Source organism: Anas acuta, chromosome 5 (genome assembly GCF_963932015.1).
Source record: "Anas acuta chromosome 5, bAnaAcu1.1, whole genome shotgun sequence".
Classification (NCBI taxonomy): Eukaryota; Metazoa; Chordata; class Aves; order Anseriformes; family Anatidae; genus Anas; species Anas acuta.
This window is the reverse complement of record NC_088983.1, coordinates 14,531,672-14,558,994: the sequence shown is the minus strand read 5'-3', so window position 1 is coordinate 14,558,994 and position 27,323 is coordinate 14,531,672. Positions and strand designations below refer to the sequence as shown.

Here is a 27,323-nt window from a genome sequence, read left to right as displayed (position 1 = left end):
CAGAGCAAGCCAGACAGCTCTGAAAAATGCAGCAGCTCTAACTGGATACCACAGACTGGTTTTCTGACATGCCACAATTGCAAACATGAAGTCACCAGCAGTATCACATTTGCATTTCTTTTTAGTTCTCTGTTTTCTCTCATGCCAACCTAAACCTGTCTCCTTTCAAATAGAAGCTTTCACACCAGATTTTAAATGTTTTTAAATTCCTTTCTTGCACTTAGGTCTACTGCATAGAAATAGCTGAAGTATTTTCAAATGGACCTCTAGTTCCACAAGTGCCTAAGCTGCTGACAAGTGAATCCTGACAGCTTTTTTCTTCATCGTTGCAAATGCTGCAACAAGTCAACGTTGAGGCTTTGCATTTTCTCATGGATATCCCAAAAGGTAAAAGAGTTGTGGAGGAACTGTCATTGGATAGGAGAAAGATTGCCTCCCATATTTCTACCCCTGTCTTGGGAGGTCAGCTTTCCAGCCCTGCAGACCGTAGCAGCTGTGATAGATTTCTTGTAAGTAATGCTTGAAAGAAAAGTGATGAGAACAGAATGAGACAGCTGTGAAGTACAGTAGAAGTGAAAAGAAAATACATGTTTTTATGAATGTGAACTTTCCTCAACTAATTCCTTTTGCCAGACTGCTCCAGACAGGAAGAAGCTGGCACAGTGGTAATCTGCATCTGCAGCTTCTGAGAGAAGAAAAATGCTTCTTTGGCAAATGGAACAAAAAAAATAGAAAATTAAGGATTAATATGTTCATTTATACAGAAGCAGTATGAACACAATAACATGAAATACAACCAAGGAGGATGCATTTAGAAGACAAAAGAGCCCTGGAAGGGAAGGTACTTAGCTTTGTTCAGCATGCAAACTATAACATGCAGTTCTGGGAATTGGTGAATTGCACAGCAGAATGTTAAAAGAAATTACTTGCTACCACAAGAAATGCACGATTTGTGCCTTGAAAACCTGAAGGTACTTTCCTTTTCTTTCTGCCAGGAGAGGAGTGGAACACTGGATCTACATGAAAGTAAGTAACCCTCCAGCTAATTTTTTCGATCTGCTGCTAAACCTGAGCAAAAATAGTTTTTCTAATACACTGAATTCCTTTCTGAAAACAGATATATCCATAAAAAATAAAAATGCCTTTATGCTTGCAGTCTCAGTAATCTCCATTATGCGGCTGTTCCCTTGGAGCGGTGAGAGTGGGTCTGTGATAGCAAACGTGCGATCCCTGACTTGTAATAGTGCTCAGTGGTAGGCACAGCGGAAGGTGCAGAGTAAACAAACAGTACCATGTTTAGAAGACGACACATTGATGGAAATATCTGGACTTGGTCTAACAACTACTTCCATCAGTAACAGAGCTGATCGTCAGTAATTTATAGGCTTTAAAAAAAAATAATTTAATTGGTGTTGTCAAACGTGGAAAGAGGTGGAATTTAAAACTCATCCAGACCAGGTGACACTTGATATACCACTTTACAGACTGGCAGTACTTTTTCCTCTGATATCTTCATACATTAAGTGGTTCTGTGTGTGGCAGGGAGTTATCTCACTGATTGCTTCTTTCCCTTCCTCAAGGCAAAGGCCTCCTGAAAACAATTTTGAAACTTGTCACCTGTTTCTGGCCTAAGCACAGCACATTTTCTCTAAATCCTGCAATTAACTTAGCAGTAGGTGCTGAAAAGAAAGGGGAGAAACATGCACATGCATTTCAGAAGGAAAGGTAAAGAAACATTGAAATTTTAGTGTTTTTTGCAAGATGATATGGCTTCCTTGCAGAATTATTTGATATTAGAGCAGATAAAATGCCGATGAAACATTTGAATGCTCTTTTATCCCTTCTCTACAGAGGAATCACTTTCATAAGAGTGGGTAGTTTGAGGGTGTTTCTGACTGGAATACTTATTCTCTGTGTGGAACCTGCTCTGTTTCAGGGGTGAATTCTAGTTCTTTTTAAGGGAAGCCTGACTTGGTAGTGCCCAAAGAATCATCTGAAGCCAGTGAGAGCTGCAGGTATCCAGTATTTCTGAAAATCAAGGTTACATTCCTCTAAAAATGCACTCCTTGTCTGCAAGGAAGACAATGATACTTTCGGCTGTTAGCTCACTTCTGAATTCTCCTTTAAGCATGGTGATAGAACCAAAGCTGCAAGAGATGCCTGAATAGGGCATTGTAATTCATAAGTGGAATTGCACACTGCAACATGATAACTGTTAAGAAAACCCACAGAACTTATACTTGAACTTGAAATTCCTTGATTAACTAAGTGTACTGTAACCAAGGTAATGAGGAACCAGAGGAGTGAGAAACAAATTTATTGAAATGTGTTTATGTTTTGCTGTGTTCTTCACAGATTTTGCATGTCAGCTTTTTTTTAAAACTCTTTCGAGGGGTGGTTGTCTTCTTACCCATCTGCATAGCACCTGGTGTACTAGAATGTGAGATGTGGACTGCTTATGGCAAGATGAATTTTATTCATTATTTTGCTTACCTCATGTCAATGTGCTTTCTCCTTTTGCCTTCCAAGGGAATTTTTGGGTTATTCCAAGGATTACTTTAGCTTTATTAGATTAATTATTTAGCCTCATTAGTCTAATTATTAGCCTTATTGAAGTGTACATTGCCCTGAAGAGCGTTGAAAATAAGAAGCCAGAGCAGACCTGGGGCATTGGCAGGCATTGGTGCAGGCCAGGGCACAACAAACTGTTGTGCTTCTAACTGGGGAAATGGGTTTGCTGTTCTGGACAGGCCCTCTGCTCCTTGCCTAGGGATGAAGGTTCAAGGTGTGGACTTTTCCTACAACAGCAGTTTCCTCTTTGCTTCCTCTTCATCATGTCTGCCTGGCAAAGCAAGGTAAAACCATCCACCTTCTTTCCTTCATCTGTCTCTTGCAGTCCTGCTCAATCTTATTTCTTCCTGCTTTCAGTGCAGAGAACTCCAGGTGATATGGAAAGCATTGCTCTAATGGGACGTGTGCAATGTTCAGAGCCTTGTGGAAGCAAAAGAGTGAGTCCTTCATGGGTACTGGGGAACCCATTAGGTCACTGTGAGTCAGGTGGGTTTCCCATCTTGGCAAGGTGTGTGATATTGCAGGGAGTCCTCAAGAGGACAGGAATAGTGGACAAGGTTTTGCTCTGCAGTTTGCTAATTTTCCATCCATCTGTTCCTCTCTTCTGCCCCTGCGTCTCCTCGGTCCATCTCTTTGTGGCATCTACAGATACTGCTTTCCCTCTTCCATCTATTTTTCTTCTACTTCTCTGCACAGCCACATCTAAAGACTCATCAGAGAAGCCAAGAGTTCACAGTGCTTTCTCCTATTTGTTTTTCTAAAAGACACTCAAACTGGGAATGAAAGAATTGTACCGAAGAAGGGACTTCTTCTGGAAAGCAGTTTTATCCAGATGCCAATTGCCATATTACTGTCTGATGTTCAACCACCAGAGTATTCCTTTACTCTGCAGGCACGATAATTTTCTGTGGAGATACATTGTCTTGGTATGGCTTCTCACAAGTGTTTGAGTTTCTTAATGCCTTAATGTTCCCCAAGGGAGAGACAGCATAGATTAATAAGTCTCTAATTATCTTGTGAGTTCTCAAGTATCTAGATGGGAAGATGGACAAAGATTTTTGCATATCATCTCACATTCCACTGGGAGCTTATTTGCTGTGGAAACCTGCTGAATGCATGGATAGCCCATGTAGGTCAGCAGCAAGCAATGGAGAGTATCCGACATCATAAAACTGCAAGTTTTATTTCTAAATGTAGGAATTCTTCAGAGCAGTGCCAGGGGATATCATGCCCAACAGTTGATCAGTCTAGTAGAACACCAGCCAAACAAAGATCTGAACCTCTGGTGGCAAAGGGACTTGCATCATTTACTGTCTTGAGAATGATTGCCTGCTCGTGAAGTGGAGCTTTAACTGAGAAACAACGTTCATTAAATACATTGTTCATACAGAAAAAAATAATGAATCTCTATTAAGATTTCTGTTCTTTTTTAGCCTTTATCACAACTTGAAGAAGATATCCTCTGGACTGGTAAATTTTAAACTCTGCTCTAATAGGTGCATTCCAGTTATGGGCAAGAACATACCTGCTGTAGTATCACATGCAGTGACATGTTTCTAGTGCACAATCTGCTGACAGGTTATTTAAACCCACAAAAGACTATCAGAATTGCATACCTAAATACCTTATAGCAGAATTTATGGGTATTTCCAGTTACCTACACTTGTACCAACTCTAGTGGTCTGTTTTTCTCCAGTGATGTCCCAATGTGATTGGTGATGTCCCAATGGTTGAAGAAGACATTCATCAAGAGAAAGCTTAGAGAACTTATGGTAGGTGGATGGGATAAAGGGACATTAGGGTATCTGCTCCAGAGATGCCTGGCTCCAAAAAGTCATAAAATCCAACTATTCCATGTAGGCTTCCATGTCAGCACCTTTGCCTTTGATACTAATCTTGTCCTTGGTGAGTCCAGCCTATTTGACAAAAGTAAAGTGAAGTAATCTAAATTATATTTATCATCATCCCCTTTGCAGCTGAACCCAATTTATTGCACTAGCACTATCACAGGATGCACTAGAAAATATTTCATCCCTGTCATAACTTCTTCCAGGTCTTATTACAGAATATGGATTTCTTGCCTTGTATTTCTTCAGAGGAATCAATCAAACATGATCACAGCCAAATTTTCTATGTTAGATTTCCGTGGTAGGTTAGTCTTGATAATTAATGAAGCACTATCAAATGTATTAAGGCTAACATTTCCAACAGAAAAATTGGAAACAAATACTGAATTTCTGAATGGAGCCCTTCTTCTTCTCCAACAGTCCTTTTCCCTTTTTTTTTTTTTTTTTTGTCTTTCTGGCATGTCAGCCCAGTCTGAGCACTTAAAAAAATGGTTGGAGAATAAAAATTCAATGTGTCTTTGATCATTCAGACTCTGCAGAAACTCAGGGCAAATCATTGCTGCTTCTTTCTGTTTTCAGAACAAGGTTTTTGAGAGCAGTCAAGTTCAGCAATTACTATTTTGGAAATTTAAACGGATCACTAAAATGCATTCATCTTTTTGCTTCCTTCTTATCAAAGTATTTGATTACTATTTGATGGTTGGAGGACATCACAGTCAGAAACCCTTTGCCTCCCACTCTTGTATCCTTTCCAAAGAAGAAGATGAGTTCAAGACCTGCCCCAGAATTCATGCCTACTTTCTACCTCCTTTTGAGAGGTGGAGGGGTGTTAGGAGTTGTACATAGCTGTACTGAGGGCATACCATAAGTGATACCAAATGGAATTGAACTATTTCTGAAATGTCTACGAGTACCTCTGATGGGAAACACAGTTCTTTTAAGAATTAGGGCATGCAGTTCCTTTACAGTTCTTCGCTATGGCAAAAATGAATAAGTCAGTAGATTAAATATGTAAAACATATTTAGTTTTGCTTCACATTAGCAACGAGGGTATCCTGCGTAGGAATTTATTTTTACATTCAGGATTTCTTACAGCTGGCCTGTTTTACAAGAGTTAAGATTCAGCTTATTCTCTTTCTGACTTTTGTGTCCTGATCAACAATGACATTTTATTGATGAGATATAAATATGAAAGGAAAGACTCTACAAGCTCAAACTCCTAAAAAAGGGCTTTTTTAAGGCTTTTTCCCCGTTAAGCTGTTCTGTCCTCCCTACCCTACAAAACAAGCAAGCACTAGAAGAGAAGAATTAATCAACAGCAAACCAAGTGATATAAAGAGAGACATTATTTTTCACGTGTCCTTTTGAGAAGGGTAATTGAAAGAGACAGAAGTCAACTAAATTTAGTACACTAAAACAATGTACAGTACTGTGAGTTCCCAAACCTAATGGATCAAATACAGTTCTTTAAACCCTCCCCATTGCAAATCCAAGAAGCAAGAATAAATGCAGTAGAGACTTTATTTCTAGAGTTGTTATACAATTAACTGTAAAATAATTCCAAAGATAAAAAGGCATCTTTAATGCTCTGCAGTGTGACTTCAGATTGGATTTTTTTTTATCGTACCAAAAGTTTTCATCACCAGAATCATTCTTTCCTTCCTTGTTCAGGCATTTAAAACCCACACTCAGGCTTGTCAAGTCTTATACTCAGAGAATAAGACTCATTCAGTTGATTCCTGTCTTGCACGTTTCTAAAGATAGGCTGGGTATCAGTCAGGGAGAAGGTTCACATTGCAAATAAGCCATTTTAGGGGCGCATGGAATCAGTAGCACAGCCCCACTTCCTTTTGCTGCTTCCTAGCTGTGTGTTCCTGTCCCCTTTGCTGTACCAGCATGGTTGCTCATTTGAGTCTGTGGTGAGCTAGCTAAACCTGCAGAGGTTACGGCCTGTCTGTTAAATTAGGATTTGGGTTTTTCATGTTTGCTTGTTTTTGGAAATGAATTTTAAAGACTTTTTTCATCTAGGAAATAATTATTTTTCCATGGCCTGTATTACTTTTACATGTATGTCATCTGTTACTGGGCTGATGGAAAACATTCAGGTACTGGCCTAAAGGAGTTTTTGGGCAGCTCGGAATAACTGTCCCATCTTAAGACTTCTACATTCATTTCTCAGAAATTCCCTTGTGCCTTTGAACTAGCCAAGTGCCTGATCAAGCTGCATCATGTGCCTCATCACTGATATTTTCCTATATATATGTAGCATCTGAAAGTCAGTTATGGAAAGCAAACTTTCACAGGCCAAAAGAGAAATGAGAAACCTACAATTATCTCTATTTTCCAGTATTGCTTCAAGTAGTGGAGCCTCAAGAATCGCTAGGCGCTGTCACTCTTAGCCTGGTGCTTGCGTTACACTTTGATGCTCTTCTTGTCACCAATTAAGCAGGTCACAGGGTTAATTCTAGAATGTCCATTTCAAGCTATTAGCTTTGTAATCAGAAGAAGTGTTGGGTTGGAATGTGATGAACTGATTTAGAATAATTTCCAGGGCTGGCAAGATGCACGTGCTCACCCTCTGACTTCAAGAGACATGCAGCGGAAACTGTTTATGTGGAAAGAATAATTAGTTTGCTCCTAGACCATCCTTATGGGTTCTCATATTCTAATAAAGCTACACTCATACAATAGGTGGATTTGATTGTTCATAAAATGTACGACTAGTAAGCTTATGAGGTGGTCATGACATTGTCTTTCACTGTAACATTGAAAGAAAACAAAATACACATCCTTTCATACAAAAGCAGTGGCCCCCAGGAAAGTATCTTTGTGTTGGAAGGATAATAAGAGCCTTCAGAATTTTAGGCCTTCACATAAAATGTGCATGTCTGAAGCTTTGTGTGTTATAATTATGAAGGGAAGGCATTCTTCCCATAAGGCTATTACCTGTTTGAGAGAGAGAGAGAGAGAAATTACAAAGAATGTGGAGGATAAAATCAGTCTTGATGTTTTAAATAGTATTGACTTGGGACTCTAAAGATTTTCATGGACTGCTTGATAAAGTAGAAAGAGACAATAGAGAATTTTCTACATGCTGGCTTTGCAGAAACATGTTCTATATTTGATTGTGTTATTGAGTGCAGCAACCATAGTATACAAAACATTTAGGATCAATAATGATTTTGTATGTCTTTCTTCCAAAGAACTCAATCTATTCTACAAACATTGAGCCTCAGAGCCTCAGTAGGAGGAACTCATATCTAGGAACTCGGTGCCATCTTCCTTTTAAAGACAGGGAAACAGGGGACCAGAAACACTGTTCAGCTTGCTCAGCATCACATGCTAAGTCAGGTGCTAAACCGCATGTAAAATCCCCAGCCATTACATGTCACTTCCTCTCCTGGTCCTTCATACAAGTCCTGAAAAGCATTTGCTCTTGATTCATTGTCCAGCTAAATTATTTAGGGGCAATGTTAATATCCTATGGAGGCCTTGTGGAATAAAACAGCCTCTGTCAATTCAGCCAAATGTAAGGATGTGTCTGTAGTGGAATTTATACAGCTTCTTCTCTAAACTCCTTTGTCTTCCAGAAATGAAGGCTAACGTGGGTATGTATGTCTTGGATTATTTGTCTTGGTCAGTTGCGTGTAAGTACCAGTGGCTGCACTGAACTCATCATCTAGCCTCTCCTGGTCTGGGAATTACATTAATCACCTTAAGATGGCAAATGGATGTGCTGTACAAACCACGCATTCATGTGGCTGCCAATTTACCAGAGCCTTTTAACATTTAAAATATAATTACCTGGGCAGACAAGAGATGGTTGACTGACCAGGTTGTGTCGTCACCTTAATTATAACGCTAGAATTCCTCTGGTGTTACAGGGAGCAAAAGTTAGCACATTTCTGCCTCCTTGTCTGAAGGAAACTTCCTAATGCTTACAGCAGTGTGCTGGGAGCCAGCATGCTGCTTTCAGTGTCTGTTGCTGAGACTTGCTTAAAGAACAGGGGAATCTCATAGTCTGCTTCTGGGAACTTCTTTGCACTTTAAAGATGAAGAACCCTGTGCAAAAGCAACTTTTGATTGCTTAACTATTTGTAACAATTGACATAATCTTTCCCATTACGTTCCTGAAATCTTTCACTTTGTACAGGTAGGGAAATGCAAATGGCATTTTGAGGATCAGGTCTTTTCAAAATGATAGCTATTGTTTTACAGGATGCTGCCAGTGCACCATTAGTAAAAGACCAGGTATATTTACCATTTGAAATAATTATTTACATTTTGTCAGTTTCGTAGTAACACTATGATTGCAGTCAGTTCATCAGTTTGTGGGATGAATTCAAACTGTATATTCATAGAAGGTATTTTCTCAAAATGGGAAAATAACAATGTTAATAATATCTAAAAGCAATAGAATTCTTCTGTTGTTTTCACAAGTTTGGTTTAAGTGGAAAGTGTTTTGTAATGGTAATAAAAATAGCCATTCTTCACTTTCTGAGGGTAGTGAGGGGAAACAAAACTGGTGCCTACATCTGAAATTTCAAGGGGGGGAAATCAGATTGTCGGGAAATGGTTTGAAACAGATGCTCAGGTATTGTAAGGAATGCAAACTACAGTGTCCAGCATTCTTAGATCCATCAGTGTTGAATGTAGCCTCTCCAAGTAGACATCCCAACGCTCTTTTGTATTAAGTGTAATTAGCTCATTACAGAAATGTGTTCTGTCTTTATCTTCTCACTGCTTGCTATAGCAGCGTGGGAAGAAGTTGACCCTTCATGTTACCTTGTATTTTAATAGCTTTATATGCAAAATCTCCACTGCTTGTTGAATTGCCTGCTTGAAGCCAGCTATTGCCTGTCATTAAAAGCAATTTCTCAGGTTTCAAGAGCATGTCACAGTGGGGTGGTAAAACCAGGAGATAGTACAGCCATAATATTACTGTATATAGTAGCACATGTAGGGAATATTATACAATCACGCAAAGTGATTTTTTTCTTCCCAGAAATGGAGTTCTAAGATCCAATTGACAAATCATCACAGAGTGGAGTGTGTCACTGCTCACAACTTTGCTCAAGGACAGAGCAAGGTTGGGAGCAGTACGACTCACTGCAGAGGAGCCCAGAGAAGTTTAGGGGTGGGATGTGGGGCCAAAGCTTGACGGAGACTAAAGACAAATTCTACATCCACAACTAGAAGGGCAGCTGCTGATGCTCCCTTCTCTCCCTTCCTCATGGTTTGGGCACAGCAAGGCTGGGATTAAGACAAGCAAAGCAACCTCCCAGCTGGCTGAAGCCATGGCATCTGGGGCATGCTGGAGGTTGCAGAATGGAGTAGGCACGAAGCTTGAGTTTCATGTCACATGCAAAGCAGTGTGGGCTGCAGAGGAGTTGGGGGGTTTTGAGACCAAGGGTGGCAGTGGGAGGTGATGGCCAGGGGGCTCTGCACGTCCCTGGGAACAGTGCACTGCCTGGGATTTGGTGATTTGAGCGCTTACAGTTAGGCACAGTTAGGCTCAGTCAGGAATTTGTTGCTGTAGAAAACCTGGGTTCTTACACACATAAGAAATCCTCTTCACTTGGGTTATGGCTGCTGCTTAGGTCCACCTGCAAGTCCATAAAGGCAGTTGAAACTTCCCAGTATTTTGATCCTCAGCTCAGGTCCCATAAACACACACTAGACCTACATCACAGCTCTGGCTTAGAGACTGCCAAATCTTTTAAAACTTTATGAAGTTATAAACATATATAAACTATATATGCACACTGGAAACACTCCAGTTATGAGAAGCATCTGAGAAAGCACATGGCAAACACACAGTCAGTTACTTTTTTAATATATATAGCTAGATGTTTGCTTTAGAACTATGGAGCTCCCACCACAGTGAATTTGGGAAGCTGGCTGGCGTGGCTTAAGGCAGGCCTATTTCTGTGTTGGAGAACTGATTTCACAGGTATTTGGGGGATTTTAGGGAGAGGTAGAAGCGTATTTCATGTTAACTAAAAGTGGCTCCTTATATCTGAGCCATCCGAGTATCTGAGCACCTTATGCAACCAACTTCCTTAAGTGCACAAAATACACAGTTGTTATCCAGAGCACCGACTGGATCTGAGCAGAGTCTGTGGAGCAGAGTCTGCTGCCTTTAGTCTTATGTGCCACGTCTCAGGTAAACTAAACAGTGTATTTATCTAATAAATTTTCACATGTTCAGGACTTGAAGTCAGGTCCCACAAATAAACAACAGGCCTTGACTGACTCAGGTAGAAACTGGCACTGTAGTGGAAAGATGTTTTAGTAAGTTGAGGAAAACCCAAAGAGGGGCCATCGAGGCTAAGTGATTATATTGAAGGGAATTCATACACAGCTGTCAAGAGGCGCTGTGGGCAGGGTCTCCAGAAAACTACAGCCACTTGCAGCCACTTTGTGGCAACAAAAAGAAGAGCTTTGCCAATAGGTAATTCAGAAAGGAGTTAGAAATTGTTTTCAAAGTAAAATCATCTTTAAGCAAGTGAGGTCTTATTCTCCCATCAGAGGGAAGGTGATTTAGTACTGGCCAGGCCTCAGGACGCAGGCTGGGTTGCAGTTTCCATGATCCCTGTAGTAGGGAGAGTGTGATTGTGGTCAGGAGCTTTCTTAAAGAACCGTGCTTACCATGATTTGGATGTTTCTTTTTCTTTAAAGAATATTTACGCTCTCAGTTAAACTTCTCTGCTTCTCTTGCTTCTCTCTTACATTGCCTCTGAAAAGGTTAACAGGGAATGAGCTCCACAGCCAAGAGACTTCAGGGAGAAAGGGGGCCTGGAGGCTGGGAAGAGCTGTGGGCCCAGTGCAAGGGCCCAGACAGGCGGAGTTTTGGGCTCTGCTGGCTGGACCTGACACCTGGGAATACTTTTCAGAGGCCTTGTGACAGAAAGAATAAGTGATCAATCATTGCTTATCCCCTCCTTTTCCCTTCCTGTGGGAGCCTGAGGGGAGAGCAAGTGAAAAATCTGAGACCAAAGGGTGTCCGTGCAGGTGTGGGCTGAGCGATGACCACGAGTGTGCCATCGGAGGGCAGCATTGTCCAGACACAAAGCTGGACGCCTTTCCACATCACCCTGTGCATCTATGGAGGGGCTCCTTCTTCTGAGGGCCTCTGGGTGCTCCCTGGTTGGCAGGTGCAGTGTCCCCACCACTGTCCTGGGAGGCCTGTGGGATGCCAGGCTCATGCAGCCTGCACGATCACCACTCCCTGGGGAATGCGGAGGACTCTGCTGTCCTTGAGCTAGCTCATTTGTGTCTTTTGTCTTCCAGTGTCTTCAAAAGATAATTAGAAGGAGTTGGGGGCCATTTGCTCAAGTTACTTTTAATCCCCATGGTGGCTGTAATGAAGTGGGTACTGCACATCCATTTTACTAAAGTAGTGTATAAGGACACACTTGACTTGCTTTCCCTCTGCAGATGAGAAAGGACAGATTGTAAAGAAAACAGGTATGCTACCTTATTTAAGCCTTCAGACAGATCCCCCAACCTAATGCCTTTGGAAGAGCTGCAGGCTGAGTCTTTGAGACCCGCCAAGGTGTTTGGTGGGGGCACTTAAAGTGCTTCCTTTTCCCTCAGTTCAGCTCCTTTTCTCCAGCGTCAAGGCATGGACACAGGGTTTATTTCAGAGCAGACAGATGGCCTTGGTTACCTCCTTAGGCACACCGATAAAGGCATGCTAGTGAGCGGCAGAAACTTCCATTAGAGGAAATGGGGTAGAAATTGCCCTTGCCGACAAACAAATACATTTCTGAAGGCTCCCACTTCATAACGCTGGCAGGTGCCATTCCCTCATGGCTCAGGTGGGGATTGGGGATTTGGATGTTTACTTTCACGTGCTGCTTGGCCTGCTTAATGTGTACCCGGGGCTCTGACTGAGGACAGACCTTTTCACGCTCAGATCCTCCTTTCCTAGTTCTTGACTGCCCAGAAGGCCAGGAGTTGCAGCACGCACACAGATGCATGTTTATCGTTTCTTGAAAAATCGGCTCTTCTGAGCTGCTCTCCATGGAAGCTCTGTCCTGTGTTCACTTGCCGAAGAATCAGTGACAGGGATTTAAATCAAGCTCTTCCCACATGTCAGAGGAGTACATAACTCCCAAGCTAGAGTGCATTTGATGCTGAGATTACATTGGAACTTTCAAGCTAGATATATTTTATATAACATAATTATGCAGTTTTGTGTTTGAGATACCCACTCAAGTTTCAGTCTTTGATCTAGGAACTGCTCGTTTCCCAAAGTGGAACAGTGTCAATAGGAGAGACTTATACCTCAAACAACTTTATTGCTTCAGAGGTGGGGTGCTGCCCTGGAAGACTGAAAACCAGGCTGTTTATTTCAGAGTGATCTACCTAAGTGTGGCGATTTTTGAATAAAAGACAGGGGTGGAAATGAGGAAAGTTGGCATCAACTGTTTTGTAACAATTTTGACTTGCATTTTCGCTGCTTTTTTGTTAAAAAAAAAATAAAAAAATAAAAAAGTTACCAAATCAATTTGTTTCAATGCAAACAAAATGCATATTTTTCCTTTGTCATGGAAAACTTAGAAACGTATTTGGTCTGGATCAATTTGATTTTTTTTTCACATTCTTTCTTTATTTTGGTTGATGTGGTAAATACTTCTCTCAAAAATGATTTAAGGGGTCTGTGCAGAGATTCATTGAGCATAAACCTGTTCATACTTTTACTAAACTTTGATCACTGGACTTAGCATTATATCTCAAAGTTTTGATTGGCATGACAACATCATAATGCGTTTTTGCCCTTGATGACTGATCATACAACTTCTGCTGAAAGGGAAGAGGATTACATTACTTTTTCATATCTTGCAGATATACAGGACACAAAGCAATACGGACTTCAGGAAGGAATAGGAATGAATTCTTAATATTTGTAAATCACTTGCTTTAATGTTATCCTTAATTTCTTCCCCCAGGTTTCTTCATGTCAGGACTAAGTATGCTGAAAGTATTAGGGCTGAGGTAACTGAGGAGTGGATGCTCTTGCTTACCATGAAAGCACCCCACCATTGATAAAGATTTTGTCTTCACTGTTCTGCAATTCAAGGGAACTTTAAAAACTGCATATATAAATGACCAGAGTAAACTCTGCATGACCGTTTAGTGAAAGGAACCTTGTTTGTTCTTTAGTGTTTTATAGCACTACTGAATGGATGTAAAAAGAGAACACCTCATATTTAGTCTCTGTAGGACCTCAGCTGAAATGGGAAATTTGGATTGGGTGTTAAGAGAAGTTTCTTCACCGAGAGGTTGGTTGGGCACTGGAACAAACTACTCAGGGCAGTGGTCATGGCACCGAGCCTGATGGAGTTCAAGAAGCGTTTGGACAATTTTCTCAGACATATGGTCTGATTTTTGGGTGGTCCTGTGTGGAGCCAGGAGTTGGACTTGATAATCCTTGTGGGTCCTTTCCAACTCAAGATATTCTATGATTCTACGAACATCTGCAGACAAAAGAGTCCGCATGCACTAGGAGTATGTTTATTATAATCATACTACCACTCAACTACTGTGTCCGTTTTCATATTAAGGAAAATATACTCTCCTTTCGGAATTACAGAGGTCAATCCTTTGCCCTGTGTTGAACTGATGGTAGCTCAGACTAAACAACTTTAGTGGTCCTTCATCCCTTAACTACTATAAGTTATTAAAATCTGTGACTCTGAATTCAAAAAAATGCCATCACTGTATTAAAGCATAGGAGTGGTTCATAGAAAAGCTTTTGAACTTTTGATTGTAATGAAGAGCTCATTCAGAAAACTGCAAAGCTGTTTATTTTGCAGTGAGAATAAAACACTTTCTCTAAATTCCCCAAAGAAGGTTTTCCTGTGGTAAACTCAGCTGGGTGGGATCTCAGAAGGAGCAGCAACCAGAAAGCAATTCCTGTGATGTTTAGACTTGAGGTTTGTTGCTTTGCAAAGTTCCATGTAAAAAATGTGTATTTTCAATTAGTTGTCACTGATGAAGCATCTACTTATTTGAAAGCTTGCAGTGCACTCTAATGATGTGTTGTTAAGTTCTGCCATTGTTATTTCAGGAGTTAGTGCCGATTTCTTCTCCACATTCCCCTATGGCAGCCTTAAATGCCTTTAATTTGCCATGAAGCATGATAGGTATCAGTCTATTTTCTTCTTCTCTTGCTGTATCTCAACTTGAACTGAGCTTTTGGTGGGCTCACCCCATGCTTCCCTTAGTATCACATTTAAGGCGTCCAGATGGGGTGACAGAATGGAATAAGATACCAGCCCTCCATCTGTTAAAAAAAAAAAAAAAAAAAAAAAGAAAAAGAAATGAAATACAAGGTTTTATTGTTCTTTAAGTAAGAACAGATACAGTCTGTATGTCAAGGCCAAACTATATGCTATTAAATCTATCCTTTGAAGTCTTCCATTGGGCTGACCAAGGACAGATGGTAAACTGTTATCATTTGATATGGGATTAGGTCAAGTCGAAGTTCAAGTTTGAAGGTAACAGTGAGAGTCTCAGTTCAGCTGTCAAATGTATTAGTTTATATAATGAATAGCACATAGTCAGCATCTCTGCTACTGTTCTGCTACTTTAAAAATTGGGAGATTTATTTAGCCACGGATCTCTGCGCTCTTTAGAAGTCTAAAATGGCAGCATGTATCTATGCTAACTTAGCTGCTTATTAATACAAACTTTATTCTTTTGGAGAAGAAAAGAGTTTAAGATGTACTGGCCTAAAATATAATGCATTTTTGTTGTATCTGGCCCATACATTTTCAGCATTTGACTTTGTGTTTCTATTCTCTTTGCATGTGTACTGAAACCATAATATTGTTATTGGAGGAACTGATTACTATTATCAGATGTAGGCAAGGCTGTAGCACCATTTCTTTTTTTACACTTTATTTTCACACCCAAATAATGAACAAAGACCATTGACCATGAAGCTGAAATGCTGCATGTATGTCAGGCTGTCTGCTCTTTAAATTTGGCAGAGCAAATGAACTTGCCTCCTTGTTGCCTTAAAAAACTCCTACTGAAGGTATTTAGAGATAGATTTCACAGAACTGGCTGATGTTTGCCATATGACACGTGCAAAGGACCTTAGACGTAATTTGGAAGCAAGCAAAGTAGTTAAGTGTGTGCCATTTGAAAAGCTGAGACAAAACAAACTTTCAAGATCTGGTCATAATCTCATACAAGTAATCCTGTGGCAGCATCGTGGCTTAATAATGTGTGCTGCTTATATGACTTAAGGACTGACAGGATGAGCTTTTGCTGACAAAATTACAGCTAAAGACGCTCAAATGACTTCCTAAAGAATTGCTCTTTATATCTCTATGTCGTCTTTTTCTTCAACTCCTCCAGAAAAAACTCAGTGAAGGGGAAACTTCTGTTAGGTGTGTTGAGGCAGAAGAGAGGAGCGATAGTTATGCAGCCTGACAGTGTGAGGTGCTGTAAAGTCACAGAAACGAAACGTGGTAGTGCAGCACAGGGTTTGTATTTCAGGTATACGAGTCAAGAAATTTTTTAAAAATCTAACATTTCTCTGGTACTGTTCACTGTATTATGGGTACACACTGACTTCTCTTCTCCATATGACATTTGTTCTTTTATGTACTTATTACATATGTTAATGTGTCATGTGAATAAGTAAATATTGCCAGAAAAGCAGGACTTTTGAAGTTGTGACACTTAGTGCTTCATCACTTGACATTCAACAGCTCTTTTTAATTTTTACAGTTGGGATGATGTGTAGCTGACTGTAGCGTTATACTGTGTTAGTAACACATCCAAACTAAAAAAAGAGACAACCCTAGAACTGTTTCTGGTTTACTCTCAGCTTGAAGAGGTTTCTGTCTAAAGGCTCAGGACTCAATTCCCATTTGAACAGATTTTTAAGCTTGGTTGGAGATGGTGGGAAAGTCACTTCATGCCATTTTTCCTGTCCCCTGGAGTTGGTCTGGCTGAAGCCAGTGTTGTAAAGAGCCTGTGGACTTCTTCCTGTCACAAGGAATGCAGGAGGCTCAGTGAATATTGCTGAACTTAGAGGCTCAAATGTGGCACCGTCTCGTCTGCTGTGTCCTTTGCTGTGCTCCTTTCCTCCCCTGCTGCCTGCTTTGTAGTGCTGAGATGGCAAACCCCAGGCAGAGTGACGGCTGAGGGCTGGCAGGCAGACAGGTACCGCGCAGGTGACAGACAAGGCGTACCGTGGCCCTGCTTGCCTGATTTTTCTTTAGTGATCTGCAACACACTGCGTTCTATTTGAGCAGTCTCCTCCCTTGTACAAGACGTAAGTAGCATTTTTTTTTTTAACTTCAGACTGATAAATCTGGAAACTTCAGCTCTGCAGACTGTTCTTTTCCTTACCCGTCCCTCCGAGGTAGCTTTATACATGTCTAGGAACAGGGATGGGGTGAATGCAGCAGTATCACTTGGAGAAATATTCTCTGGAGAATAGCTTTGAGAATGTGTTGAGCATTTCAGTGAGCCTTTTCTCACTTCAGTATAAGCTTTATATAATTACCATGGACTGCAAAACTGAATAACTATGACATCAAGTGGAAAGAGGCTAGGATCTATTTTCCAGCCATGTTTTAATGTCACTCATCAAGAGCAAAACATTTTCCTTTAGGAATGCTGTTTTTTTCCACTTTCTTTTTGTTCTCATAAACAAGTAAGTTCTCATAAAGCTTACCTCATCTGTACTCCCCACTCTAACAGGAAGAAAGTTTCCACTATACATGGCCACATAAAGGAATGCTTAATAATCAAAATCAAGCTGCCTTTGCTCAGTGTATTTTGGTATCCAAATGTATTCAGTATACACTAATGTATATACGTTTTGAGATCCTCCATCCACTTACCTGTGGTCCTTTCTGTTTGCATTTTTCCTCACACTTTCCTCTTTGCCTGGTGTCAAAATACTCTGGTTCCTTCGGTTTCATTTATTTGAAAAAAGTAGTTCCCTTAGACTTTAACCAGTGGTCTGATGGGTGGATTGAATAGCCCTGTGGAGAAGAACTTGGGGGTTTTGGTTGATGAGGAGCTCGACAAGAGCCGGCAATTTGTGCTTGCAGCCCAGGAGGCCAACAGTGTCCTGGGCTGCATCAAAAGCAGCATGGCCAGCAGGGTGAGGGAGGTGATTCTTCCCCTCTGCTTTGATCTTGTGAAACCCCACGTGGAGCCCAGCTTAAGAAAGATGTGGACCTGTTAGAATGGGTCCAGAGAAGGCCACAAAGATTATCAGAGGGCTCCTATGAAGAGAGGCTGAGGGAGCTGGGATCATTAAGCCTGGAAAAGAGAAGGCTCTGGGTAGACCTCATAGCGGCCTTCCAGTACCTACTTCTCAAGAGACCTGGACAATTCCCAGAGGCTGATGTGCTCCCCATGACACACAGGAAAGCATCATCTCCTCAGGGTGTGAGGTGCTCAGCTCATGAGGGTAGGACACCCCAAAACGTGTCAGTCTCTGTGTGTCTTTGGGGAACGTCTCTGTGCTCAGCATCGACTGCCTCTTGGATGTTTGCACCAGGACAGGCATAATGCAAACAACAAAGGCAATATACTAAAGCAGTCCATGGGTGTGAATCAACAATTAGGCTCATAGTCATAATTTTTCTCCATAAATAGCAGCAGTGAATACATTACTTTGTAGATGGTTATGATAGAATAAGTATAAATGGTACTATATAAAAAATAAATCCTGTTCTGCAGTATCCGGGGGCCATGGCTGTCAAGGGCCAACGCAGCCATCAAGAAAGTCTAAAATTAAAACAGACAAATTGCCAATGCATAAAACTGCCATCATTGTGTTCACTTCCCAGTTTGTTTCAATGGCCATCCCATCTGTGAAACATATTTCTGTGGGACCGTTAAGAGTTGTGAGCATAAACCAGGCCGTTCCTGTGGATGCCACGACCCAGGTGTCGCTCTTGTTTGAAAAATGCCTGGGTGGCCCCACTGCCAAGGCTATAACTGCAGATAATTCAATCCAGAAATCCCTCTCCAAAGCAGTGAGTAACTGAAATTTATGTACTTGCATAACTCCTTTATTGCAGGGAGAGCAACGAGTCCAAGGTTGTCAGCTCCAGCCACAGGGGTTGTTCCTGGATCCAAGAGGCCTGTGACTTTTTTGTCTGGATGGCAGAGCTGAGGCCGGTGGTTGGCACCGCTGCTTAGAGGCTGGGAAGCGCTGAATGAGAGGTGAGGGCACAGACTGCTCTCCTTGGCAGGAGGAAAAATACCTCAGCAGGGGTCATTCACATGAGTAAGGGTTTGGATGTGAGGCATCAGGCCAATCTGATGGGCTCTGATTATTTTCTGTAGCATGAAGTGTCCCTGATTTGCTCCCATTGCCAGCAATGTAGTAGCTCCCCGGTTCTTTGATTCTTTCTATTTTGAATCCAAGAGGAAACAGGTTTTTGAGATCAGTTCTGGTTTTATGCATGATTGTGAGTGATATTTGGTAAATAAGTTCTGTATATCCAGAATTATATCCTGCTGGTAAATATCCTTATATCCGGGAGATGTGTTTTCCCTATTTCTGCTCTGTCACAGATTTAGCTGAGTCTGTAACTTTTCCGTACTTACAAAGACACATATATGATAGCAAGATGGGAAGAGTTTGTTCTGTGAAGAGTCTGTGAAGGTCTTATATGACAGATGCTATAGAAATGCAAAGTATTACTGTGACTATTAAACTAATTTGCCACTGAGGTTTGTTTTAACAAGCAGTTGCTCTCACTTCAGACATCTAAGCAGGGTCACTGTCTCAGCTTCTGGACTGTGGGGCTCTTTGTTTTCTTTTTCTCTCTTCTAAAGCACCCATCCTTTCTTCTATTTCACTGTGTCATGATTGCATTTTCACCATTTCAGAAAGATGAGAGAGTTCTGCTTAGGACAAGATGATCTTAATGCTCTGTGAATCATTCACTAGCTTTCTTCAAGAGTAAAATCTGTAAATATTATTTCAGTTTCCTACAGATTGGGACACCGGATGAGCAACCATAATGTTGGAAGTATCCTGGTACCTCTTCATTTTTTAAAGCAAAATGAGACAGGATATATATTGTAGGGAAGAATGATGTGAGACTTTACTTTTCACTTTTAGACAAAAATTATATATGAGCCTTTCATATATAATTCATATAATTTATGAATTTCATATGATTTCATGTAATTATATATGTAGCCTTTCATAATCACAGAAACTGAGGCATGGAAAGGTCAGTCAGCCTAGTCTTGCTAATGGGAGGACCTAAGCTCTAATAATAGGACTTAATAAGTTCTCTAATAAGAGGACTTAAGCTCTACCCGCTTCTCTACTTCAGGTTTTTCTTTGCACAAACTCTCCTATATTGGCCCTGAATCATCTAGATCTATAGTGAGGACTGCGATAAACTCTGTAACAACATCATCTCTTCTTTCCCTGGTGGCGAGAGACACTGGCTGAGCTGAATATATGACTTCTTACATCCCTTTAACCACAGGCCTGACCTTCTTCATAAAAGTCCCTATGTTATGATAGTCTTGGCAGGTTTTAGCAGTTGTGCTTATAATTAATTAAGAGGCACTAAGTTGAAAAAGTCACTAGAAATCAAATCACAAAGGGTAAGTTAAAGACCTTTCTGTGAACTTTGGTGTGCCCCTGTATTACCTCTAAACCCACATCAACAAAAAGGGACATTAATAAAATCATTATATATTTGAAGAGTAACACCTTGCCCATGCAGAGTTTATGGCTACAAATGAGTACGTGTCAGAGAACATCATCAGGTCAATTAACCCGAAGATTTCATTGACGCTATTCATTTAAAGGGCATGCAACTTTTATCAGTGCGGTGTTGGATAGTAGCAGAAAAAAAAAAAAAAAAAAGAAAAGGAAAAATACTATTTATCCTATTTTTTTCTCCTGCTTTATGAGCTATACAAACTTCTGGGTAAGTATGAATAAAAATAAAACTTGCTGCCATGATTTACTCATTCATAATTTTTCTTTTAATCACTAGAAATCTATTCCAGTGCATGTAAAGTCTTAATGAGACCTAGCAACATTATGAGTGCTGGGAGCAATCGCCCTTCAGCCTCATGCCTGCAAACGCTCTCGAGGCATGCATATATCTCATTATGGCCGAACGCCCTGTCATGTGTTATTCCTTACTTAGTGACAATTTGTCACTGTCACCCTTGACATGTCACTCTGCTGCAGAAGGATTTGACTTCAGCGCAAAATGTGACAATCAGATGAGAGAATTTTGTAATCTGAACTGAAATATGGGGCTGAGAGAGACTAATTTCATTCAAACACGATCCTAATATAACATAAAGGGGAAGAAATGTTTGCATTTAAGGATTTTTTTTAAGGTTCCTTTCCTTTTCCTTTTCCCAGCCCCCATTCACCCGTTTCAATTATTCCTTAGGATAATGCTTTTATTTTTGAAGGATGGAGCCTTACATTTTAATACCATGCATTTTCAATTAAGTGCACTAAGATCCATGGATATAACTATTACTTAAACTATAAGTAATGGTTACATGTAAAAATTAGGGAAACATATTGTGCTTTAGATAAATTACATTCAGATTACTTCTTATTATAAATGGGGTAGAAAATGGATTTTTAGCTCTGGCTGGCCAAAGAGCCAACATTTGTATCTACTTCATTTGTTTAAATATATTTCAAGCCAGATTGAAATCCATATTGCTTGACATTAATTGAGTACTGAAGCATCAGTGTACTCAAGTTTCATAAACCACTGATGAGTGAGTTTTTACAGGCTTGATTTAAAAAAATACCATCCCTTTTATATGAAAATTATATTCCGTTTATAGAGTGATTCCTAAAGCCCAGCATTAAATGGTATAAATCTTAATAAGACGAATGTAAATATGACATTTGTACTGTCGAGTTGACATCTTGTTTGCTAAGAAAATTATATTTCTCTACTTGGTATTATTTTAAAATATTCGTCTGTGTGATATTCTAGGCAAATGTGTTTTTCTGCTGCAAAGCAGAATGGGGACGAGAGAAGGGTGGGCTGTGAGACTGAGTGTCCTGGAAGGTTACTTGTCGGGTCCTGGTTAGCCACCTCATCCCAGGCAGGATCCTACACTCCTGGGCGTTTTCTGACAATCAATCCTATCAGGTTGCCCAGTAATTTATTGGCTTTGTGGCACTGACAAATAGTCAATCATTTCGCGGATAACCTATAGGAAGCCAGGCTTGAGCTCTTGTTTCCAGAGGTGAAAGTCTAGGGCATTTTAACCCATTTTTCATACTTGCAGTTCTCGGAGAAGCAGACGGGTATTTGAGCTAGATTCTGCCCACAAACACACTCGGATACAAAGGAGGTGCAAGGGTATGATTTTTCCTTCCAATTTCATCAAATTTCCCTGCATAAAATGAATGAATGGATAAGTTACTAACTAACTAAAGACGCCCTCATCAAGCAGCTTTTACTGGCTGAACCAAGTGTCCTATGGCCTTCATCAAGCTGCGCTCTATCTGAGGTAGAGAATGACTGCTTTTAAGTGAACGCATTATGAAGTACCATCTGCAATGTGCCGTCCTCCTGGATATTTTTAACAGGACTAACATAGCTGTCAGGATGTCAGGCAATGAATGTTGAATAATTTGTACACTTGATTTTTTTTCCTTTTTTTTTTTTTTTTTTTTTTTTTTTTATAAAGCTCTCATGCTATTATTACGATGATAAAGGCAGCTTTCTGCTCTAAGTGCTTTGGCAGCTTTCTCAATGTACTCACTGAAGTTTCTTTATTTAAAATCTTTAACAATACAAATTTTGTTTAATAATACAAACGTCGTGAGGGAAGACAGTATATACTGAATAAGCAAGGCTTCTGTGAGGAGTTCGATGAGGGGGGATTTTTCATGTGATTTCTATTATTTGTGTCCTTTGCTCGCTGTCTTCATCAGAGCCTTCAGAACCAGGAGGAACTTGTTCTTCCCTGTAACACCGCACAACTTGGTTAAACCTTAAGTTCAGATTCCAGGCACACCCCTAATTTTCTCTGAGATTTAATGTGAATTGTTTGAGCTCTCTGTTTCTCAGTTCCCAGTCTGTAAGACACAGGCAACCTTAGCTACCTCACAGAGAAGTTAATGGAAATGCATTGAAATGGCTGCAGGCGTTCAGATAAGAACTGGGTGAAAACACAAAGCACCAGGTGAAGTTGTAAACCATGACCAACAACTTTTGCCTTTTTGTCCCCTGATCTGTTCACGCTGAGCTGTGCACTCGGGTCCTCTCCCTTGAACTAGCTTGGCAATTATTGGATACTTTCTTGGCCTAATTAATTGTTTAAGCCAGTAAAAAATATTCATTGTATTTGCCATGGTTTGTTTCCTGTTGATACAGCAAGTTAGTTGGCTTAGTGGGACCCCTTCTTCTGTTGAACTATAACATCACCGACATTTTCTCTGGATTTAACTTTGAGTCATTTCAGTTTTCTGTGTACGAAGGCATTTTTACAGGACCATCTGAGCCAATCTACCAGATCAGCACTGTCAAGAAGTGGATTTTAACTGTCCTGCACCCTAACGCCTAGCCAGTCCCAGCTCTGTACATCTATCATTGAACTTATAATGGGTCTGGCTCCTGGTGAGTGATTCAGTTAGTCAATTCAACGCACTTATCTACAGAAAGTAGATCAGGAGAGGGGGAAGGGAAGGGAAGGGAAGGGAAGGGAAGGGAAGGGAAGGGAAGGGAAGGGAAGGGAAGGGAAGGGAAGGGAAGGGAAGGGAAGGGAAGGGAAGGGAAGGGAAGGGAAGGGAAGGGAAGGGAAGGGAAGGGAAGGGAAGGGAAGGGAAGGGAAGGGAAGGGAAGGGAGATATATTTCTTTGCTGAGTTACAAGGGACATATACTGACAGCAGAGCCACTGACCCAACAGAGGGGACCCTAGCAGAAACTGTGCAGCTGAAGCAAGGCAGAAGGAAAGAAGAGCTGTTGAGGAGGAGCAGGAAGGGAGAGTGAGAACACCCACTGAACACCCACCTCCTTTTGTTAGGAGTGAGCTGTCAGGCATAGTTTTGTGCATGATTATTGGTTAGCCTAATAGTTTGCTATGGCAGATAGATGGAGGTCTGTTTCCCCCTCCTGCCTATGTTCTTCTGCATTTCACCTTGTGTTGACCTCCTTATTTGTCCATATGGAAAGGAGATTCAATAAATAGAACATCAGAAAAATAAGAAACTTTTCAGCAAAAAGAAGTAGATATCTTCTTGTCAGGTTGATGAATTGAATCAGCAAGGTGTGAACAGATAAAAAATGTCAAAGGAGTTGCAGCAGAGGAAGGGGCAAAAGACGGAAAAACAGGGTAGTGGAGAGAAATGGAGTGAGAGCAGAGCAGAACTGCACTGCCCCCATCCTTTGATGTCCCCCAGAGAGACCACCCCAGTGATCCAATCCTATTTGTCTTTCCCTCTTTCTCATGTCCTGAATACTAGTGATCCAATTTTTTTGGAGAAGGACTTAAAGAACAGTTTAGGAACCAAATCTAAACATTCTTGGGAACCTGGGGATATCCTAGGAATTTCATTGATGAACTTTACTTGGATTCCCCTTCTCATAGGAGGCAATTTCCATCCATCAGTGATGAGAAACTTCCAGTGCTGTAAGGTCAGCCTAGGTCTTTCCTTCTCTAGGACCAATTGCATCTCTCTGTGCTCAGCTGGACCTTATTTACAGGAGAGAACCTCATATTATCCTTATCATATATAAAACATTAGGGATGGTGAAACAGAGCTCCAAAAACATTTGTTGGAAGGAATTATTTAGAGGAGTGAAGTTCAGAGTTTATTAATAGAACTGTATCAGATCACAGCTCAGAATTAATGTCATTTCTGCTCCCTTCCCAATACCCGCTTCCCTTAGTACACATCTTCAAATTTGTACTTTACTTAGCAAGACCTAAATTTATATTTTTAAGGAAATCAGAGCTGCTCATACTCTTCTAGCAGCTGATATTTCTGGCATCAGGATCACACTAGAAAGCTGTGGCTCTGCACTGGGATCTCCAGAGGCTTATTACAGCATGTTGGCCACTAAGTCCATCTCTCCCTTGACAGAGTACATGCTTGGAAGTTGTTCTTTTGCTAAAAAGCTGCACTCTAAACCTCCCTAAAACCAAATCATTTTTCCACAGGATAAATTTCAGGGCTATGTTTTTTTGTTTGCTTGTTTGTTTTTCTAAAACTATCACAATTTCAAAAATTTTGCTTTGATCTTTGAAATAAAGCTTAGAGGATTTTTTTTTTTTTTTTTTTCAATAGGTAGAAAGGGAAATCCCATATGCCAGTGAATTGTAGGGTTCTGGGTGAAGCATGGACACCCTGTTGTTTCATTTCATGTCTTAAGTTTTGCTTTGTTTTTTAATTCCAATAACTCTACAAAGATTGTTCTACACTGTTTACAGTTTTTTTTAATTTCAGGGAAACAGATTTTTCTTCACACTGATATGTTTTTGAATTGAAATAGGACAGCCCAGAGAACTGGCCAGCAAGGAACACTTGGCATGCTAGGAGCTGAAAACTCAGACATTCAGGTAAGCAACACAGGAAAACTTTTAATTCCCTTTACTAGACCCATGCAAATATTTATATCTGCTGTGGAGCCATTTTCTTTGTTCCTATATAGACCTTATGTGTTTTTTGTCTACTCACTGGGACAAATTCAGAGGATCAGCAGCTAATACACTTGTCTGTGGCAATGTCAGCATCCCTTTTTGAAACAGGTTTAAGCAAATGTACTAGGAAATTCTGGAAATCTCTTATTGGAGCTTGTAAAAACAACAGCTTAGATGAGTTTCTTTACTTGAAACCTAATTTTGCATTGACGAGTTGACTTTGTAGTATAGCTGTCTGTGTATCTCTGTGGTTAAATAATTAGTCTTTTAAGATTTGGCTTGTCACAGGTGTTTCAGGAAGGTGGTGGAATTCACTCTCCTGAGCATGAAAACACGTCAACACTGTCCTTCCATACTACTGCTGCTGAAATTAGTGAGTTTATCATGTTCATATCCACCCTTCTGATCTCACAGAAAGAGCTTTGCTGTGTTACTCCTGGAGTGGCTTAAACTTCATAGGAACTCGTGCTTACTTGCTTATTCTTTGAAATTGCAGATTTTGTGAACTGTGAGATATAATCAAGGTTAATTTCAGTATTCTAATGCCTTGAAATTGATACTTATGGGTACAGAAATCTGTTAGCCTGGTCACAGCATGAAGTCTACTATTAGTGTCACATGCAAGCTGGTCTTTGCATATGGACAGAATTGCATTAGGGGACAATTAAATGATATCGGTTTAGACCAGGGACTTTCCTAAGCAGATAGCCTTTAGAGCTATTGTGTTTTTTAAACATCAGGTTAATTGAGAACTGCTGTATATTTAATAGGGGGGCCTTTGGGATATAGCTACAAGGACTCTTTGTTGTGCAGCAGTCCATTAGGCGGAAACTGCAATTCTGAAATGGTCATATAAATCCCAGGAGGCGCAATCATTAATGGGACACTAAGCTCCAATTAAGGGCATGGCCCAAAAGACCAAGGTGGAAAACATGGTCCTTAGCATCTGTCCCAGAGGATCGCTCTGATCCAGCTGCTTGATTTCAGCTACAGAAACATAATTGCAAAGAGCAAAATATTTACTCTGAAAAAAAATCATACTTTTTGTTGTCTGGAATATAAATAGGAAAACAAACCAAACCCAAAACCAACGAATCTTTGCAATGGAATTCACTATTCAAATCAGGCTAGAAAGATAAGATGTTAGAAGATGTTAGATTGAGCATCTCAACAGGTTTATATTCAGAATCTATGAAGACCTTTTCACTGTGACACTGTTTAAGTTTTGTTCCTGATTTGTCCTCAGAGTTTGGTGAGATGCAGCTACTCACTTTAGTTAATGTGCTGGTTTCTTTCTGAAGTTACTTGGGTCTTATGACCTGCTTCTTTGTCAGATAGACAGATTTTCTGGAAAGTTGTAGGTACACATTTTCCAAGAACATTGGGTCCTATGAATTGAACAGAGGATCCTGCATGACTGGTGTTCTTTGGAAATTTTATCCTTGATAATTTCAAAAAGTCTTTGCAATTAACTTAGCAAATCATTTATTGCTTCATGTGAATACCTTCTGCTATCTTTGTCTGCTTGTAATACACCACTTTCTCTGAATGCTCTCAGATATAACCTTGTTGTTTTTCCAGCTACAGAGACCATCGGAGTGGGATGTTAATTAATATGACACCATGGAATTCAGTTTAGTGAAGTAACAGAAAAAAGGAAATTAATTTCAATCATTGACAAACTTGTCAATTTAGTTGTATTGATTTTTTGATACTTCTACAGCACATGGCAAAGTTCATACATTGTGAAATACATCATTATTATTGGCTTAGTCTGCTGGATGTAAGTAGACTTATTTTTTCAATAAATTGACATTCTTTAAGTGTATGAAAATGCAAAATTATGTAAGTGGCTTTTATTACTATTTTTAATACAATATCAATTTGCTGTCTTGAATGGTGATTCTCAATCAGGGAGTTATTTCCCAATGCCTAAAAGCCAGCTGTTTTCATAGCAATCTGAAAACCACAGCTTCTTGGCTTTGTAAAGTTTATTAGAAGAAAAGCAGGTGAAGTCAGTTGTTAATAGATGCTGGCCTTGAGCCTGCAGGTAGGAGCTGGTGTTCTTTAGAGGCTCTGGGGCCCCCTGAGGCAGGTGTGATCGCCAGCGCTTTGGATGAGAGATGCTGTTAGAGCAGCGCATGTGGAGCAGTCTCCGGTCATCTCCTTCAGGGCTGTGGTGTCAAGCTGAACAATTAAGCAGAGCCCTCTCTTTAAGAGTACAGGTCAATCACAAAATGCTCTGTCTC

General features: G+C 40.4%; 1 long non-coding RNA gene across 1 annotated transcript; it reads left to right on the top strand.

Annotated features, from left to right (window-relative positions):
- The first annotated feature begins 7,751 nt into the window (after positions 1-7,751).
- On the top strand, positions 7,752-25,455 carry LOC137856921 (uncharacterized). The gene is made up of 4 exons (XR_011096879.1): positions 7,752-8,026; positions 22,912-23,050; positions 24,881-24,993; positions 25,363-25,455. It is a non-coding gene; the product is annotated as an uncharacterized lncRNA (long non-coding RNA).
- The last annotated feature ends 1,868 nt before the right edge of the window (positions 25,456-27,323 follow it).